The sequence below is a fragment of the Neovison vison genome, chromosome X, assembly GCF_020171115.1.
Source record: "Neovison vison isolate M4711 chromosome X, ASM_NN_V1, whole genome shotgun sequence".
Taxonomy (NCBI): domain Eukaryota; kingdom Metazoa; phylum Chordata; class Mammalia; order Carnivora; family Mustelidae; genus Neogale; species Neogale vison.
Genome location: NC_058105.1, coordinates 49,365,303 through 49,382,892, shown reverse-complemented (window position 1 = coordinate 49,382,892; position 17,590 = coordinate 49,365,303).

Genomic DNA, 17,590 nt, shown 5'->3' with positions numbered 1-17,590 from the left:
GACAGATAGTAGCTACATTTGTGATGAACATAGCATGACATATTAACTTGTTGAATCACTATGTTTTATGTCTGAAACTAATGTAATATTGTTTGTCAAGTATAATTTTTTTAAATAGTATGTAGACAAATAGATCATTGGAACAGAACAGAGAGCTCATAATTAGGCACCAATAAATATAGTCAATTAGTCTTTGACAAAGGAGAAAAGATGATACAATAGAGCAAAGATAGTCTTTTCAATAAATGGCTCCACAATCACTTGACATCCACAGGAAAAAAAGAAAAAAAAAATAAATGTAGACATGATACCTAACACCTTTCACAAATAAGAACAACAAATAGATCATAGACCTAAATGAAAAACACAAAACTATAACACTTTTAAGATAACATAGGGAAAAAAATGGATGCTCTTGGACGTGGGGATGTGCTTTTCAATACAACACCAAAGACGTGATTCATGAAAGAAATAATTGACAAGCTGGACTTCATTAAAATTTAAAACTTCTACTCTCTTAAAGATAATGTAAAGAGAATGAGAAGACATGTCACAGACTGGGAAAAATATTTGCAAAACACACATCTAGTGAAGGACAGTTATCAAGATACATAAAGAATTCTTAAAACTCGGGGTGCCTGGGTAGCTCATTCAGTTAAGCATCTGCCTTTGGCTTAGGTCATAATCCCAGGGTCTGGGGATCGAACATTTTGTCTGTGCTCCATGCTCAGCGAGGAGACTGTTTCTCCCTCTTCCTCTGCCTATCCCCCCGAGCTTTTCTCTCTCTCTCAAATAAATAAATCAAATCTTTTTAAAAATTCTTAAAACTCAAAAAGACAAATAACCTCATAAAAAGGGTGAAAGCCCTTAACAAACACCTTATTAAATAAGATATACAAAATACACAGATAGCAAATAAGCATATAGAAAGATGCTCAACATCATGTCATCAGAGAAATGGTTATTAAAATAATAATTGGATACCACTCTACACCTATTAGAACGGCCAAAATCCATTTCACTGACAAAACCTAATACTGATGTGGATGTGGAGCAACAGAAACTCTCATGCATTGTTGGTGAAAATAAAAAAATGTTAAAACAATTGTGGAAGATGTCTTGGTGGTTTCTTACAAAAGCAAACATACTCTATTCTTTTTTACTTTTTTTATATTTTTATTTTTTATTAACATGTAATATATTTTTATCCCCAGGGGTACAGGAAATGAGCTATAAGTCATGAAAAGACATGGAGGAAAGTAAAATATATATTACCAAATCAAAGAAGCCTATTTGAAAGGGCACATACTGTATGTTTCCAACTATATGATATTCTGTAAAAGGCAAAACTATGGAGACAGTAAAAGGATTAGTGGTTGCTGAGGTGAGGCATGGGGAGAGATAATAGTAAGTGGAACACAGAGGGCTTTCAGGGCAGCAAAAATGCTCTACATTGTACTGTAATGATGGATATATGTATCTTTTGCCCAAACACACAGAATGTACAACACCAAAAATATACCATGATGGTACCCTGGACTTAGTGATTATGATGTGTTATTGTAGGTTTGTGAATTGTAACAAATGTAATATTTTGATGGAGGATTTTGGTAATGGAGGGGATTATGCATGTGTGGAGGCAAGCAATATATGAGAAATTCCTAAATTTTGCTGTGAACTTAAAATTACTCTTAAAAATAGTCCTAATAATTATTATACTAAGAGACATATGGACCCAGAGGCTTTTTTCATTGAAAAACTTTAATGTATGTTTTTTTTAAATTGATACAAAATTTTTCAGGTTATCTATTTCTTTTTGAATCAGTGTAGGTAGTTTCTTTCAAGGAATTAGTCTATTCTAATTTGTAAAATCAATGCACATGAAACTGTTGTTATTTCATTTGTATGTTTTTATGTATCAGTGGACACTATAGTAACTTTCCTTCTGTTTATGGTATATGTTCTCTTTTTTTCCCTTGTTAGTTTGGGTAAAACTTTAAGAGTTCTATTAATTTTTTCAAAGTGTAATTGATTCGAGTTGTTGTTTTTCTGTTCTTAATTTCTGCTGTTATCTTTATTGTTTCCTTCTTTCTGCTTACTTTGAGTTTATTTCCCTCTTTTTCTTTTTCTATTTATTTAAAGTGGAAGCTTAAATCATATATTTTATTTTATTTTGGGGATTTTATTTATTTATTTGATGGATAGTGATCACAGGTAGGCAGAGAGGCAGGCAGAGAGAGAGGGGGAAGCAGGCTCCCGGCTGAGAAGAGAGCCCAATGTGGGGCTTGATCCTGGCACCCTGAGATCATGACCTGAGCTGAAAGCAGATGTTTAACCCACTGAGCCACCCAGGCACCCCAAATCATCAATTTTAAACATTTCTTCCTTTCTAATTTAGGCAGTGTTAAAACATTGCTTTCTAAATACTTTTTAGTTTGCATCTCACAGATTTTGATTTGTTGTGTTTTCATTTGCATTGAATTAAACATATTTTCTAATTTCCCTTTCGGATTTCTTTACCCATGGTAAAAGAAAGGTTTAGAGATTTTGTTTGCTTATTTGTATATAACTTTTAAATACTTGGACATTTTCCAGAGATTTGTTGTTATTGGTATCTAGTTTAATTCCTCTGTGGCTAAAGAACATACTATGAGTGATTTCTTTTAATACTTTAAAATTTAATTTCACTGAGATATAATTGACACATAACACTGTGTAGGTCTAAGGTATAAGTCAGTAAGTTTACTACTAAGAAGTAAGTCACCTTCTTGATTTGATATATTTACCTATTGCAACATGATTATCATCACTGTGTTATCAAACACCTCCATCATATCACATAATAATAACTTCTAATTTAAATACTTATTTTATGGATCAGAATATAGTTTACATTGACTATGCTTTAAAATTATATGCAAAGAATGTGTGATCTAATGGTTTTGTTTTTCTTTTATTTATTTTTATAAACATATAATGTATTTTTATCCCCAGGGGTACACGTCTGTGAATCACCAGGTTTACACAATTCACAACACTCACCATAGCACATACCTTCCCCAATGTCCATAACCCCAACCCCTCTCCCAACCCCTTCCCCACAGCAACCCTCAGTTTGTTTTGTGAGATTAAGAGTCTCTTATGGTTTGTCTCCCTTCCAATCCCATCTTGTTTCATTTGTTCTTCTTCTACCCTCCAAAACCCCCATGTTGCATCTCCACTTCATAATATCAGGAGATCATATGGTAGTTGTCTTTCTCTGACTGACTTATTTTGCTAAGCATCATACCCTCTAGTTCCATCCACATAGTCGCAAATGGCAAGATTTCATTTCTTTTGGTGGCTGCATATTATTCCATTGTATATATATACCACTTCTTCTTTATCCATTCATCTGTTGATGGACATCTAAGCTCTTTCCGTAGTTTGGCTATTGTGGAACATAGCTGCTATAAACATTCAGGTGCACGTACCCCTTCGGATTACTGCATTTGTATCTTTAGGGTAAATACCCAGTAGTGCAATTGCTGGGTCGTAGGGGAACTCTATTTTCAACTTTTTGAGGAACTTCCATGCTGTTTTCCAGAGTGATTGCACCAGCTTGCATTCCCACCAACAGTGTAGGAGTGTTCCCCTTTCTCCACATCCTCGCCAGCATCTGTCATTTCCTGACTTGTTAATTTTAGCCATTCTGACAGGTGTGAGGTGGTAACTCATTGTGGTTTTGATTTGTATTTCCCTGATGCCGAGTGATGTGGAACATTTTTTCATGTGTCTGTTGGCCATCAGGATGTCTTCTTTGCAGAAATGTCTGTTCATGTCCTCTGACCATTTGTTGATTGGATTATTTTTTCTTTGGGGGTTGAGTTTGCTAAGCTCTTTATAGATTTTGGACTCTAGCCCTTTATCTGATACGTCATTTTCAAATATCTTCTCCCATTCTGTCAGTTGTCTTTTGATTTTAAATGTTTTCTTTGCTGTGCAAGAGCTTTTGATCTTGATGAAATCCCAATAGTTCATTTTTGCCCTTGCTTCCCTTGCCTTTGACGATGTTCCTAGGAAGAAGGTGCTGTGGCTAAGGTCAAAGAGGTTGTTTCCTGTGTTCTCCTCAAGGGTTTTGATGGATTTCTTTCTCACATTGAGGTCCTTCTTCCATTTTGAATCTATTTTCATGTGTAGTGTAAGGAAATGGTCCAATTTCATTTTCTGCATGTGGCTGTCCAATTTTCCCAGCACGATTTTTTGAAGATGCTGTTTTTTTCCATTGGACATTCCTTCCTACTGTGTTGAAGATTAGTTGACCATAGAGTTGAGGGTCTATTTCTGGGCTTTCTATTCTGTTCCATTGATCTATGTGTCTGTTTTTCTGTCAGTACCATACTGTCCTGATGATGACAGCTTTGTAATAGAGCTTGAAGTCTGGAATTGTGATGCCACCAACTTTGGCTTTCTTTTTCAATATTCCTTTGGCTATTCGAGGTCTTTTCTGGTTCCATATAAATTTTAGGATAATTTGTTCCATTTCTTTGAAAAAAATGGATGGGATTTTGATAGGGATTGCAGTAAACACATAGATTGCTTTAGGTAGCATAGACATTTTCACAATATTTGTTCTTCCAATCCAGGAGCATGGAACATTTTTCCATTTCTTTTGTCTTCCTCATTTCTTTCATGAGTACTTCATAATTTCCTGAGTGTAGATTCTTGGCCTCTTTGGTTAGGTTTATTCCTAGGTTTCTTATGGATTTGGATGCAATTGTAAATGGGATTGACTCTTTAATTTCTCTTTCTTCTGTCTTGTTGTTGGAGTAGAGAAATGCAACTGATTTCTGTGCATTGATTTTATATCCTGACACTTTACTGAATTCCTGTACAAGTTCTAGCAGTTTTGGAGTGGAGTCTTTTGGGTTTTCCACATGTAGTATCATATCATCTGTGAAGAGTGATAGTTTGACTTCTTCTTTGATTTTGGTTGCCTTTAATTTCTTTTTGTTGTCTGATTGCTGAGGCTAGGGCTTCTAGTACTGTGCTGAATAGCAGTGGTGATAATGGACATGTCTGCCATGTTCCTGACCTTTTGGAAAAGTTCTCAGTTTTTCTCCATTGAGAATGATATTTGCAGTGGGTTTTTCGTAGATGGCTTTGATGATATTGGGGTATGTGCCCTCTATCCCTATACTTTGAAGAGTTTTGATCAGTAAGGGATCCTGTACTTTGTCAAATGCTTTTTCAGCATCTATTGAGAGTATCATATGGTTCTTGTTCTTTCTTTTATTAATGTATTGTATCACACTGATTGATTTGCAGATGTTGTACCAACCTTGCAGCCCTGGAGTAAATCCCACTTGGTCGTGGTGAGTAATGCTTTTTTTTTAAAATTTTTTATTGTTTATAAACATATATTTTTATCCCCAGGGGTACAGGTCTGTGAATCGCCAGGTTTACACACTTCATAGCACTCACCAAAGCACATACCCTCCCCAATGTCCATAACCCTACTCCCCTTCTCCCATCCCCCCTCCCCCCCGCAACCCTCAGTTTGTTTCGTGAGATTAAGAGTTACTTATGGTTTGTCTCCCTCCCTATCCCATCTTGTTTCATGGATTCTTCTCCTACCCACTTAAGCCCCCATGTTGCATCACCACTTCCTCATATCAGGGAGATCATATGATAGTTGTCTTTCTCCGCTTGACTTATTTCGCTAAGCATGATACGTTCTAGTTCCATCCATGTTGTCACAAATGGCAAGATTTCGTTTCTTTTTATGGCTGCATAGTATTCCATTGTGTATATATACCACCTATTCTTTATCCATACATCTGTTGATGGACATCTAGGTTCTTTCCATAGTTTGGCTATTGTGGACATTGCTGCTATAAACATTCAGGTGCACGTGCCCCTTTGGATCACTACGTTTGTATCTTTAGGGTAAATACCCAGTAGTGCAATTGCTGGGTCATAGGGCAGTTCTATTTTCAACATTTTGAGGAACCTCCATGCTGTTTTCCAGAGTGGTTGCACCAGCTTGCATTCCCACCAACAGTGTAGGAGGGTTCCCCTTTCTCCGCATCCTCGCCAGCATCTGTCATTTCCTGACTTGTTGATTTTAGCCATTCTGACAGGTGTGAGGTGATATCTCATTGTGGTTTTGATTTGTATTTCCCTGATGCCAGTAATCCTTTTAATGGACTGTTGGATTCTATTGGCTAATATTTTGGTGAGAATTTTTGCACCTGTGTTCATCAAGGATATTGGTCTGTAGTTCTCTTTTTTGATGGGATCCTTGTCTGGTTTTGGGATCAAGGTGATGCTGGCCTCATAAAATGAGTTTGGAAGTTTTCCTTCCATTTCTATTTTTTTTTTTTGAACAGTTTCACGAAAATAGTAATTATTTCTCCTTTAAATGTTTGGTAGAATTCCCCCATGAAGCTGTCTGGCCCTGGGCTTTTGTTTGTTTGGGGATTTTTGATGACTGTTTCAATCTCCTTACTGGTTATGGGTATGTTCAGGTTTTTGATTTCTTCAGTTCAGTTGTGGTAGTTTATATGACTATAGGAATGCATCCATTTCTTGTTGGTGTAAAGTTGCTCATAGTATGTTCTTAAAATTGTTTTTATTTATTTGGTGTTGGTTGCGATCTCTCCCTTTTCATTCACGATTTTATTTATTTGGGTCCTTTCTCTTTTCTATTTGATAAGTCTGGCTAGGGGTTTATCAATCTTATTAATTCTTTCAAAGAACCAGCTCCTAGTTTAATTGATTTGTTCTATTTTTTGTTGTTGTTGTTGTTGTTTTGTTTTTGTTTGTTTGCTTTTTGTTTTTTGTTTTTTGTTTTTTTGTTTCTATTTCATTTATTTCTGCTCTGATCTTTATGGTTTCTCTTCTCCTGCTGGGTTTAGGGTTTCTTTGTTGTTCTTTGTCCAGATCCTTTAGGTGTAGGGTTAAGTTGTGTATTTGAGACCTTTCTTGTTTCTTGAGAAAGGCTTGTACCACTATATATTTTCCTCTCAGTACTGCCTTTGTTGTGTCCTACAGATTTTGTACTGTTGTGTTTTCATTATCATTTGTTTCCATGAATTTTTTCAATTCTTCTTTAATTTCCTGGTTGACCCATTCATTTTTTTAGAAGGATACTCTTTAGTCTCCATGTATTTGGGTTCTTTCCAAATTTCCTATTGTGATTGCATTCTAGCTTCAGAGCATTGTGGTCTGAAAATATGCAGGGAATGATCCCAATCTTTTGATACCAGTTGAGATCTGATTAATGACCCAGGATGTGATCTATTCTGGAGAATGTTCCATGTGCACTAGAGAAGAATGTGTATTCTGTTGCTTAAGGATAGAATGTTCTGAATATATCTGTGATGTCCTTCTGGTCCAGTGTGTCATTAAAGGCCTTTATTTCCTTGTGGATCTTTTGCTTGGATGATCTGTCCATTTCAGTGAGGGGAGTGTTAAAGTCCCCTACTATTATTGTATTATTTTTCATGTGTTTCTTTGATTTTGTTATTAATTGTTTTATATAGTTGGCTGCTTCCATGTTAGGGGCATAGATATTTAAAATTGTTAGATCTTGTTGGAGAGACCCTTTGAGTATGGAATAGTATCCTTCCCCATCTCTTATTATAGTCTTTGGCTTAAAATCTAACTGATCTGATGTAAGGAATGCCACCCTAGCTTTCTTCTGATGTCCATTAGCATGGTAAATTGTTTTCCATTCCCTCACTTTAAATCTGGCAGTGTCTTCGGGTCTAAAATGCGTTTCTTGTAGGCAGCATATTGATGGGTTTGTTTTTTTATCCATTCTAATACCATGTGTCTTTTGATTGGGTCATTTAGTCCATTAACATTCAGAGTAACTATTGAGAGATACGAATTTAGTGCCATTGTATTGCCTGTAAGGTGACTGTTACTGTGTATTGTCTCTGTTCCTTTCTGATCTACTACTTTTAGTCTCTCTCTTTGCTTAGAGGACCCCTTTTAATATTTCCTGTAGAGCTGGTTTGGTGTTTGCAAATTCTTTCAGTTTTTGTTTGTCCTGGAAGCTTTTAATCTCTCTTTCTATTTTCAATGATAGCCTAGTTGGATATGGTATTCTTGGCTGCATGTTTTTCTCGTTTAGTGCTCTGAATATATCATGCCAGTTCTTTCTGGCCTGCCAGGTCTCTATGGATAAGTCTGCTGTCAATCTAATATTTTTACCATTGTATGTTACAGACTTCTTTTCCCGGTCTGCTTTCAGGATTTTCTCTCTGTCGCTTAGGTTTGTAAATTTTACTATTAGGTGATGTGGTGTGGACCTATTCTTATTGATTTTGAGGGGGGTTCTCTGCACCTCCTGGATTTTTATGCTTGTTCCCTTTTCCACATTAGGGAAATTCTCTCCAATATACCTTCTGCTCCCCTCTCTCTTTCTTCTTTTGGAATCCCAATTATTCTAATGTTGTTTCGTCTTATGGTGTCACTTCTCTCTCGAATTCTCCCCTCATGGTCCAGTAGTTGTTTGTGTCTCTTTTGCTCAGCTTCTTTTTTCTCTGTCATTTGGTCTTCTATATCACTCATTCTTTTTTCTGCCTCATTTATCCTAGCAGTTAGAGCCTCCACTTTTGATTGCACCTCATTAATAGCTTTTTTTAAATTTCAACTTGGTTAGATTTTAGTTCTCTTATTTCTTCAGAAAGGGCTTTCATCTCTCCAGAGAGTGTTTCTCTAATATCTTCCATGCCTTTTTCGAATCTGGCTAGAACCTTGAGAATTGTCATTCTGAACTCCAGATCTGACATATTACCAATGTCTGTATTGATTGGTCCTTGGCCTTCAGTACTTCTTCTTGTTCTTTTTTTGTGGTTAGTTTTTCCACCTTTTCATTTTGTTCAGATAAGAATATATGACGGAGCAAATAAAATACTAAAATGGTTGCAGAGACCCCAGGAAAATGCACTTTAACCAAATCAGTAGAGACCCCAAATCTTGGAAGGGAGAAAGGGGATAAGAAGAAGTTCAGGAAAACAAATTTAAGAAAAAGAGAACAAATAAAGAAAAAAATATAAAAAAGAAAAAATATATATAATATTTTTATACATACATATATATTAGACTGGTGACTAGAACACGGTCATCCACTTAATTTTGGGAGTATTTTGGTCTCTTAGAAGAAACTACCTCCACAAATTTTAAAGAATGAAAAACATATATAAGGGTAAACACAATGAAGGGATGGGAATATGCCTATAAAGATGAAAAAAATTTAATTTCTAAAAAAGAAGTTGATAAGGTAAGTTGGTTGGGAGAATAAAGAAAAAGGACATGAAGAAAATTTGCTTGGGCTGGAGACTAAAACAATCTTCTATTAGAAGAAGTTGTACCCCAGATTTTTTAGAAGAAAAAATTCTATGTGTATACAAAAATAAAGTTAGATACAATGAAGATAAAATATGACTATAATAATGAAGGTTTAAGAAAGATTTTTTTTAATGAAAGATATTGTTAAGATAAACTAGTTAAAAAACATTTAAAAAGGAAAGGGTAAAAGTTAAAAAAATTGCAGAAGAAAAAGAAAAAAAATAAATGAAAAATGATTAATTAACTGTAAGACTAAAAATCATGGGGAGAAAGCCATGAGTTCCATGCTTTGCTTTCTCCTCCTCTGGAATTCTGCTTTTCCTTGGTAAGTGAACTTGGTCTTGGCTGAATTTCTTGTTGATCTTCTGGGGGAGGGGCCTGTTGTGGTGATTTTCAAGTGTCTTTGCCCAAGGCAGAGTTGTACCATCCTTACCAGGGGCCAGGGTAAGTAATCTGCTTGGGTTCGCTTCAGGAGCTTTTGTTCCCTGAACACTTTCCTTAGAGTTCCAGAGGAGGGGAATGAAAATGGCATCCTCCCAGTCTCCAGCCCAGAGGAGCCAAAAGAGCTCAGGGCCCCACTCCTCAGTGCACCCTCAGAGAAAAGTGCTCAATCACTCCCGTCTCCCTGGCCTCCAGCTGTGCTCCGAGCTCACCCAGCCTGCGACCCATTCAAGGTAACCCTGAGCTGAGAGCCCACTCCTCGGCTCTGTCTCTGTAGTCAGCTTCCCTGCTCTAATACCTGCGAACTCTGCAACACTCAGACACCTTCTGTGATCCTGCGGGACCTGGGGCCATGATGACCCCACGTGGGCTTCACCCTGGTTTAGCGTGGTTTACCCTGGTTTTGCTGTTGCTTCAGATTCACTTCTCCACCGATCCTGCCTTTCAGAAAGTGGTCAATTTTCTGTTTCTAGAATTGTTGCTCTTCTTCTCTTCAATCTCCCATTGGATTTGTAGGTGTTTGCAATCGTTTGATACTGCTACCTGATATAATTTCAGCCTGCTACTTCTCCGCCATCTTTACTCCTCCCCACTGATCTAATGTTTAATGAATTGCTCTGTCAATGTCAATTAGGACATGTTGATTGATGGTATTGCTTATGTCTTATATGTCCTCACTGATTTTGTCTTCTTGTTCTTTTAATTAGTAAGAGATGAGTTTTTAATTCCTCATATATAATCTTTCACTTATATTACCTTTCAGTTTTATCACTCTTTTGTTTTATGTACTTAAGCTCTCATTTTGTGTGCATGAGTAATTTGAATTGCTGTGTCTTCTTGATGAACAAGGTCCCTTTATCACTGTGTAACATTTTTTCTTTATCCTTGGTAATATTTGTTCCCAAATCTACTTTTTTATATCAATATAGACAACCCAATTTATTTGTTTTTTGATTGGTTAAATATTATATAATTCTGTTTTATCCCCACTTTTGATTTATTAGTTTAATGTTGATTGTACTCTTTTTTCAATTATTATTTGTAACTGTGAGGTTTACGACACACATATTTATTTAATCACAGTCTACTTTCAAATAACATTAAACTACTTCATTTACTGCTATTACTTTCATTTATAATGTATGAGTTTTGTAACAGTATGCTCCCAATTCCACTTTCTCATCTTTTGTGATAGTTTTATGTATATTTTTCTTTTACATATGCTATAAATACACATTACATTACCTCTATTTTTGCTTTATGTAACAATTATTTTAGCATGATTAAAATAGCATAAATAAATTTTATATTTATTCTAATTTTTATCATTTCCAGAACTCTTTATTTCTTTAGGAGAATACAAGTTTCTTCTGGTATCATACACCTTTGTCTGAAGGAATTTCCTCAATATATATTTATTTTAGTACAGGTCTGTTTATAATAAATGATTTTGATTTTATATCACTTGAAAAAGTTTTAATTTTTGAAATATATTTTTATTGAGTACAAAGTTACTGGTTGATATATATATTTTTTTTTCTTTCAGGGCTCTAGTGTTATAGTTCATTGACTTTTGCCTTTTTTAGCTTATGACAAGAAGTCTGCTATTATTCTTACCTTTGTTCCTCTCTATGCAATATGATATCTCATTCCATAAGACTTACAAGATTTTCTATTTTTCATTTGCAGCAACTTAAATATGATGTATCTATGTGTGTGTGTGTGTGTGTGTGTGTGTGTGTGTGTGTGTTTATTTGTGTGTAAGAGAGAGAGAGAGAGGCAGAAACTGAGAGAGACAGAGATGGGGGGTTTGGGACGGTTGTATTAAACTTGGTGTTTTCTGATGTTCCTGAGTTTGTCATTTAATCTCTTTCTTTACTTTAGGAAGTACTGAATTGTTATCTTCAATTTTTTTTTCTACCAAATACTTTCTCTCCTTTTTGGAATCCAACTACATATAAGTTAAACTGATGTTGTCCCAGTGTTTGAATTCTTGGATAACCTTTTCTTTTTTGTGTGTTGCAGCTTGATAACACCTATGGAATTAGTACTTTTTTCCTGCTCTATCCAGTCTAGTGATGAACCCATCAAAAGTATACTTTATCCCTGTTACTGTATTTTTTCCCTTAAGTTCCTCTTGATTCTTTATTATATTTTCCATGTCTTTGCTGAAATTATCTGTTAATGGATATTGTACATGTATTCCACATACAACTTTCAATTTATCAGTTATAGTTATTTTAAATCCCTCTTTTATTAGCAACTTGTGCATCATACCTGAGTCTTGTTTTGGGTTTCAACAGTTTTTTCTTTTATCATTTGACTTTTTTTTTCTAATTAAACCTGGACATTATGTGCAGAACAGTAAACACTGAGGTAAATAACACATATGCCTGAGGACATTTCTGTTAAGTCTTCTGTTAGGTCTCCTGTGAGGGATTGAATCAGTCTAGTCAGGAGTTGAGCAGTGTTTCTTTTTTGTTGCTTACCCCCAGTGCAACATAATATTTAAATTCTAATTTTACTTTGTTCTTAGGGTGTGAATTGGGTTGCTGGCAGTTTTTCTTTTTTTCACTCTTCAACTATCACCATCAGTTTTAGGACTTGGCTGTGGCCAAGAGCCGAAGAGAGGATCTCTCTCTCTCTCCCTTTCTCTGTCTCCACTCTTGCTCATCCACCAGAGGTCATCTGCTATTGCTTGTCAGTGTTTGCTGACCTGTTTGGAAAATGTTGTTTGGGGCATTCTCTGTCATCCTGGTTCAGTATAAGATTTAGGTAGACCCTTTTTCCCTGGTTCTTGGGAGTGGAAATTTCTCAAAGATCCTTCCCCTTCTACTTGTGACAGCTGAATTATGCCTTGTGTCTTATCTTTAATAAAGTTGTCCAGAGGATAGTTTCTGGTTCCTCCATTAGCAGATGTGGGTTTCTAATGATCTGAGCTTAGGATGGTTTCGTACACCTCTTTGCAGAGGGTTTTTATGGTCTATTTTTCCTTCATCTAATAATGGAACTTTAAATATGCCCTGGGGATTTTTCTCCCTTCCCTCAGTATCTTAAGGCTTATTTTCTATAGAAATATAGAAGAATAAGATCTAAGTGGGGCTTCTTACCTTTCCTGTAGCTAATACTGATCCTTTCAACCAGGCTTATATTAATAAGGGGTGTTCTCTCTAGTTTTCTATTCTGGATCTCATGTCTCTCATGAGAACATAGTAAGATCCATGGGGACAATAAGTGGATGCATACTTCTCAGTATTTCCAGCTCTTAGAAATTCTATACTGTCACATTAAACTACACTAAGCCTTTAGCAATTAATTTAAAAATAATCTTAAATCTACCCTGTATCTACAGTAGCACCATCTTCTTCCTATGTATATTTCCTGGTAAACAAATATGTTAATCCCATGAGACTTTGGAGATACCTTTCTTTCCTTTGGTTTACTTCAGTTCTCTGATGAATTTAAGAAAAGTTATGATTTTGTAGATTTTCTGCTTCATTATATGGTTGCTAATTTGGGAATGATTCTTTTCTCAGCTTTCTATAAATATCCAAAGCCAAAAGTCCTGACTTCCATTTCGAAAAGATCCTGTGGACATAGACATAAGATTAAATTATACCATGGCAAATGAAAGCAAAGAGTATAATTAGAAATATGTGGCAGAAAGATAGGAAAATGGCAAAAATTATGATTATTTTAATTTATTTTTATATTTATTTGTAGCTTCAATTTTTAATTTAAATTCCAGTTAGTTAACATACAGTATAATATTAGTTTCAGGAATAGAATTTAGTGATTCATCAGTTGCATATAAGACCCAGTGCTCATCACAGCAAGTGCCCTCCTTAATACCCACCACCCATTTTGCCTATCCCCTCACCCACCACCCCTCCAACAACCCTCAGTTTGATCTCTACACTTAAGAGTCTGTTTTATGGTTTGCCTCTCTCTCTCTCTCTTTTTACCATATGTTTTGCCTCTCTCTCTCTCTCTCTCTCTTTTTCCCATATGTTAATCTGTTTCATTTCTTAAATTCCACATCTAAGTGAAATCGTATTGAATTTGTCTTTCCCTAACTGACTTATTTCACTTAGCCTAATACCCTCTAGTTCCATCCACGTCATTGCAAATGATAAGATTTCATTCTTTTTTATAACTAAGTAATATTCCATTCTATGTATATGTCACACTTCTTTATTCATTAATAAATTGATGGAAATAGATGCTTTTTTTTTCCTGTACTTTGGCTATTTTTTAAAATGTTGCTATAAACACTGGGGTGCATGTATCACTTCAAATCAGTATATTTCAATCCCTTGGGTAAATACCTAATAGTGTAATTGCTGGATCATGGGGTAGTTTAACTTTTTGAGGAATTTCCATACTGTTTTCCAGAATGGCTACACCTGTTTGTATTCCCACCAACAGTGTAAGTGGGTTCTCTTTTCTCCATATCCTCCCCTACATCTGTTCTTTCATTTGTTCTTAATTTTAGCCATTCTGACAAGTGTGAGATGATATATCATTATAGTTTTGATTTGTATTCTCTGATCACGAGTGAATTTGAGCATCATTTCATGTGCCTACTGGCCATATGGATGTCTTCTTTGGAAAAATGTCTACTCATGTCTTCTGTTCATTTTTTAAAAATATTTTATTTATTTATTTATTTTGACAGACAGAGATCATAAGTAGGCAGAGAGGCAGGTAGAGAGAGAAGGAAGAAGCAGGTTCCCTGCCCAGCAGAGAGTCTGACATGGGGCCCGATCCTGGAGCTTGATCCCAGGACCCCGAGACCATGACCTGAGCCTAAAGCAGAGGCTTTAACTCACTGAGTCACCCAGGCACCCCATCTTCTGTCCATTTTTAACAGGATTTTTTTCATGTGTTACGTTATTTTGGACCCTAACCCTTTATCACATACATAATTCACAAATATTTTCTCCCATTATGTAGGTTACTTCTTAGTTTTACTGATTGTTTCCTTCATGGTACAGAATCTTTATTTTGATGAATTCGCACAGTACATTTCTACTTTCATTTCTTCTATTTCAGAAGACTTACCTAGTAAGAAATTGCCATGGCCTGTGTCAAACAGGTTATTGCCTGTGATCTTCTCTAGGATTTCAATGCTTTACTATCTCATATTTAGGTCTTTCCATCCATTTTGAGTTTATTTTTGTGTATGATGTAAGATAGTGATCCTGTTTCATTCTTTTTTGTTTTGTTTTGTTTCTTTTTTTTAATAACTTTTTATTTTTTATAAACATATATTTTTATCCCCAGGGGTACAGGTCTGTGAATTGCCAGGTTTACACACTTCACAGCACTCACCAAAGCACATACCCTCCCCAATGTCCATAACCCCACCCCCCTTCTCCTAACCCCCTCCCCCCAGCAACCCTCAGTTTGTTTTGTGAGATTAAGAGCCACTTATGGTTTGTCTGGAAAATAGTGAGTCTCTACTGCTCATTGTTATATTTGTCACATGAATAATACCTGATATATTTCATGTGCATTGTATTAGTAAAACAATGAAAGATAACAAACATTATCTTTCTTTATACTTTTATTCTTTTTTCTGAATGATTTTAAAGGAAGATTTTAGAATTTAGGAGTTTGTGACCAACTTATCTTGGTTCTCCTGGAATTGCCTCAGTTTTATCATTAAGAGTTCCACATCCCCAGAAAACTCTCAATCCTGGCCAAACCTGGATAGTTGGTTATCCTATTAGTAATGGATGTTACAAATATGAGACTACATAAAAATAAGAATTATTTTGATTAACAATGATCTGTCTTGTGAGAGATCTCTTTCACTAGAAGAGTATCAGCAAAGACTGATAACTACAATCCATTCCAATGGCTATAGAGATTATAATTAACACTTATATATTTATAAGGATAGCAATTTCTCAAAATGTGGTTTGTGATCCTGTATACATATCTAAAATATTTAAATACAGGCTTACCCCAGGTTTGCTCAATAAATACTTTTAGAGGTAAGGCCCAAGTTTCTACCCCCCCTTTTTTTTTTAAGATTTTGGTTATTTATTTGAGACAGAGAGAGAAAGAGAGTGTATGTGTGAGCATGGGCAGGGGGAAGGGGGAGCAGCAGGGTCCCCACTGAGCAGGGAGCCTGATGTGGGATTTGATCCCAGGACCCCAAGTCATGGCCTGAGCCAAAAGCAGACACTTAACCAACTGAGCCACTCCGATGACCCAAGTTTCTACCTTTTAATAAACTGCATAAGTTAGTCTGATACACACTGAAGTTTGAAAATTGGAATTTAACACTAGAATTATGATGTGATAAACAACATGATTACAACAATGTAATCATATTGTTGCTGAATGTGAACTGATTTTCTTGAGGGGACAACACAATAGGAGGAAAGAAATAATTCATATTTACCTATTGCCAATAATAGATAACTTTCTTAGTATTCACAATATACTAGCTTTTGAGAATGGAGCTACATTTACAGTCTCACTGAGGATCTGAATTTTGATCGAGTTAAATAATCAGCAACAAAACAATTTGGATTCTTCATTTTACAAGCTCTATAAACTGTGGATTAGCATAAATAAGATGGAGGAAAGTTGCTATAAGATATATTAGAGAGTAAATAAAATGGCACACATTCTAGAAAATTTAAATAGAAAATGTACCCAACAGGAAATTGAAAAATAAATAAGGAATACTGTCATAATATTTGGCATAGCTCACTTGGCAGCAAAGAACACTAGATCAGAGATAACTGGGACTCAGAAACAATAGAATTATCATATATAGGAAATAAATGGTCATGGAAGAAAAACAAAAATCATATCATCAAATGGCAGTCTTTCCAATATTTTCAGCCATTATTGTGACCTCCCTGTATTTTTTCATTTCTGGGTAAAGCATCCACTATTGTTTTTATTACTATTCATATTGCTTCGTTTCCAGACCTTAGTTGAGCTCTGCAACTTTATGTTTTCTCATTTTTTTGTTACATTAAGTAAACTGTATTTTTTACTCTCCCTTTACAAAATGAAGGAAGAAATTCTATCACAACACATGTTTAATAGTTTGGCTGCTTATAGACTTTTATTAAAAAATCATTTTTCCTTAGATATTTGAAAACATCACTGCATACCCTTCTGGAACCTAGCACTGCTAAGGAGAAATCTGCAGCTAACCTGATTCATATTTCTTTGGAGGTTATTTTTTACTTATTTTAAACTGTAGAAGGTTTTAGGGCTATATTTTTATTCTTGATATTATCAAATTTCATTAAGAAATTCCTACATAGGTCAGCTTTTCTCTCATTCTGAATGGCATGTTGTAGGCTCTTACAGTCTGACAATTTTAGTTTCATTTCAGCTCTATTACATATATATATATTTTTTTTAATTTATTTTTTATTTATTTTCAGCATAACAGTATTCATTATTTTTGCACCACACCCAGTGCTCCATGCAATTCATGCCCTCTATAATACCCACCGCCTGGTACCCCAACCTCCCACCTCCTGCCCCTTCAAAACCCCGATTGTATTTCAGAGTCCATAGTTTCTCATGGTTCACCTCCCCTCCCAATTTCCCCCAACTCCCTTCTCCTCTCTGACATATTATATATTTTTAAATTATTTGTCTCATTATTTTCTGTTGGAACTCTTGGATTTATCTTCTAAGGGTTTCTTCTTCTTCTTGTAGTGTATATCTCTAGGTCACATAATATATCTTCTGAGATAATTCTTATTTTTTTTTCTAGTCCATAGAGACTGGCACAGTAATGCCATAGAGGAATGAATAGAATTCA